We start from the raw sequence: 4546 nt of genomic DNA on the forward strand, positions 1-4546 counted from the left end.
TTAATCTAAACATGAGATCTAGACATAAAATTATTGCCATAAGGACATTTACCATTATTAGTGCCACATCAACATTTGTACCATTGACACATGGTAGACATGTAATGGTCCTTTTCCAACATGTCCCTACCATGCAAAGGAACATTGGATAATGTGTGAATGACACATGGAAAACCTTATCCACATTTCGCCATCGCATAGGGCCATGTCCTCTATTATACACATCATCCTGCTAACTTGAATTCAAATATGATATTTTCATTAAATCATATTTATAAAGATTTATGGATCTTAGATCTTCTATATTTATAGCCTATCTATATCCATCTAAATACATCAAACCTTTATATACATCTATATCCAAACATATATCTTGGTCAACTTTGTGAATCCTCTAGGTATCTGGATCTTTGAATATCCAAAAACTACAGAAAATCCATTTAAATGAAAATCTAGACTTATAGACTCCCTAATTCCATGTCATCCTTACCATGTATGTTCCACCTTGACTACCAGATCAACACCTTAGTACTTAGTGCCATGTGGGCATGCCATGTCACCCAATATCATCCCTCATGCCATAGGAACATGACACATCAGCTACCATGTCACTATGTGTATGGATGCCACATAACCCCCATGTGGTATATAGTGTTGTCATCAAGATCCAAGTTTTTCATGAAAGGAAGTCAATTATCCCTTTTTCGTCGATTTTCAAATAAATTGTAACATTAACACCATAGTTTCTCCATCTTAGGGTTCCATTGTATGAAAATTCCACCATCCAACAATCGGGTTTTCCATAAAATTAATTTATATATTTTTCCATATGTTTGAATATCTAGATCTGTAGATATCCAGAACATACCAACTTCCCTACTACATGAGTACTAATGATCCATATGTCGACATATTTGGAAAACTCAACATGTTTGTTAGTGCTTCATCACGGGAAATTCCTAGATTCTCATTATCTAGATTTCCAAATAGCATGCACATTTTCTCGTACACCCTCTTTCAACTTTAGCCCCTTTCTACTAGCCCTAGGTCACATCTCCCCTATGGTACACATGACTAGGGTTTGGGGCTAAACCTCCAATCCCCACATTTCCAAACTTAATCCCATGAACTCCAAAGGGATAATCCCCAAAATTTCTAGGGTTACAGGCTTCTGATAGATTTTTTCAACCTACCCTAGGGACTAAGTTTCAATCTTGATAGGGTAGAAACTTTCCCAAAAGAATTATAAATGTAAAAAAATCTTAAACATCCTCTAAATGCATCTAAATCACTACCCAAAACAAGCCATCTTGTCAATAAGTTAAAGATATGGTCAATGGTAAAACCCATACATTCACTCAACAAAATGATATTCTTCTCACTACTTCGGAATTGAAAACTTCATATTTCAATATCCAAACACTTAAAAACTAAGAAACTAGATTTTTGACTTATCTCTTGAGGAAACATAATTGTTTAGATACACATATTTAATGTATCTATGATAGCTGAGAGCTCCTGTAGACTACAAAAAATTCCAAAATTATCCAAACCAAGGTGTTTTCCACAACGTTCCAAAGTCTCTAACCATGGAAAAAATTGATGTGTTCTCATACCTAATATGGATACACCACAACTATTCAAATTTACAAATAAATAATACTCATTATATATGACACTTGAGCTACTAATTCTATTCTAGAAATAAGATCAATCAAAAAAGCAATATCCCTCTTGGGAGGCAATATTGGTATCTTCTCTAAAAATACATCCCTATATCCTTCAACATTGGATAATCCTCAATTTTTAACTTGATGTCTTCAATATAATTTAATACAAGAATAACATACAACCAACATCCTTTCAAATAGAATTTTTTAAGCTGTAAGGATGAAATGTTCCTCAACAACATACGATTTGTTATGCCTTAAAATTTCATTTTCTTTCATTCTTCATTCTCACATTCTAGAGTCTTATTAAAATAATCTAGTTTTTCTTTATGCAATTCAAACCATTCCATGCCAATTAGTAGGTCACATGACTATAGTAATAGCACATTCAAGATTTCTTGATTGTGTAGTCCATTCATTTGAAATGGGCATGATTCAAAGACTTTAGTCATATTTCTCTTAAGTTCTTGTAGCTAGCTGTACCAATTATGACTTGGCATGCTTAATTTTGTAGAAAACACATGCTTCAACAATTTGTGGGGAAATATAGTTGAGTTAAGAACCAATCTCAATTATAATTGAAATAGAGAAATTGGTAAATGTGCCTTCCATTTCTACCAAAATCTTCATGGTATTCTTGTTGATTTTCCATATCTACATAAATTCTAGGTACGCTTCTAGCTACATCATTAATAGTGTTAGCCTCCTAGATGTTACTTATCCTTTTGTTATCATGTTTCTTGTAGGGGTATTATTATATTAGGTGAGTCCCCCCTGCACCCTCAACATTTTAATGGTCCTTTATATGGTTCTTCTACCTTTTCCTTTGTTGTCCTGATAGACATAACCCCTCTTTGAGTGGGATAATTCAGTTGGTAATCACTCCTTGCTAAAAAACTAAACTTGATACTTTTTCCTAATTAATTATAGTGTGAAGATTTGGATATTTCCTTCTTGAATCTAGATTTATCTTTTTTCTTGCACACTATCTTGGATTCCAACTTATGCATTGAATCATCATAATAGTATTTGTTCTTTCTAATAATCTCATCAAGTGTCATAGGTTCATCAAATTCAACACTAGCTTTATATGGCAATGGTATTCTAGTAAGAATGAATTGCATCTTCACTTTCTTATCTTTGATATATAACACATACCTTAGTAGCTCTAAAAATGTGTTTGCACAAGTGTCCAGAGTGAGCTTCCCCAAGCCATGCTTATGAAATTATTTGATATTTCCATCATAATAACTTTCTAATACATATTTTTCCATAAAATATCTCTCAAACATGCTTCATGTTAGTTTCCTTTCATAAATTCCCTTGACATTCTTGAGATATTCCCACCAAATTTCATCCTTTCACTTCAAGTTAAATATGACCATCCTAACCTTCATATTATTAGAGTAATTGTGGACCCTAAATACTTGTTCAGTCGTAGTAGGCATGCTTCAATTGACTCATTTTTTCTAATATCGTCATAAAAAGTAGGAAGATTTTCCTTTTTTCAATATCTTAGGAACATAAATCTTTGTATCCCTTTTATTCTTTTCCTTGTCCAAATTTAATTTGGTTTAATTACTAGACAATTCATCTGAACTACTATTTTCCTCACCATAGGTATTTGCTAAGGTGTCCTCACTAGATGTATCTCTCTTGGCACTCTTATTCCTCTTCCTATAAATGATTCTTCCTATTTTGTTGGTTGCTACCACATATTTTTGAATTTTTGATGGGATAAGGACCTCCTTTGGTTAATGGTTATCCACATCGTTGGAAGTTGGTCCATGTTGAATCTTCCTCTCTAAATGTAATAGGCTCTATAGAAGTACTACATTCATTTTAGTTTCCTCCTGCTAGGATCTAATCACCCTCTCATTATCTACCTTATTGATTCAGAGTTCAGCGTTTAGACTTCTTACTATTTCCACAAAATCGAGAGGGATTGATCCAGATTTTGGTGGGAGGCCCCCAAGATCTAAAAAATTGAAATGGATCTTGGGGAGGGATGCCCCAAAGATCTGAAAAATTGAAATGCCAGAGGAAAATAGGAGAAGACAAATTAAACAAAACCACCAAGAAACTTTGTATTAAAATAGAGAATAATTGTACAAGCTATCTTGTGGTGGAAAATATGTCATTTTACAAAATAAAACCTGTTACTTATAGTCTTTTTTTTATTTATAATACCACAGGTAAATTTGATGGGTGGGTAGATACCATGGGTGATTTAATACCATCAACAGATCTCACTTACAATACCATGGGTTAATGAATATCATGGGTGGATGCCACTTACAATACCATGGGTAAATTTCATGGGTTGATAAATACCTTGGTTGGATGAATGCCATGGGTGGATGCCACTTACAATACCATGGGTATATTCCATGAGTGGATAAATACCATGGGTCGATGAATACCATGGGTGGTTGTCAATATCCATTCAGATAATTCCTCCCTCCTTAAGAAGCAATGGTCCCCATTATGTGAAGTTCCCTCCTAACAAGTCTTTGTTGAATATGAAGAGCCACTGAAGGGAAGGGTTTTATGTGGTTAACCCATAACCTTTATGAAAGAAGATCCGAAGATAGAGATACCCTGTAATGCTTGTGACCAACTGTGATACTAACAGTGTGCAACCTAGAAAATGGACTTTGATGAAGTGTGGGTTTGTGGATAACCCATAACCATGACAAACGAAGATGCGAGGATAGAGATACGATGTAATTTTTATGACCAACTATGATACTAACAGTGTCTGACCTAGAAAATGGACTTCGATGACAAGGATTTTGTGTGGCTGACCCATAACCCTGATGCTGACTGTTGATGAAGTAGTAGGTGCCTACATAGCATGGGGTGGAAGGGAACAT

The sequence above is a fragment of the Pinus tabuliformis genome, chromosome 8, assembly GCF_031772625.1.
Source record: "Pinus tabuliformis cultivar Carrire ecotype Pingquan chromosome 8, CPIR1, whole genome shotgun sequence".
NCBI classification, from domain to species: domain Eukaryota; kingdom Viridiplantae; phylum Streptophyta; class Pinopsida; order Pinales; family Pinaceae; genus Pinus; species Pinus tabuliformis.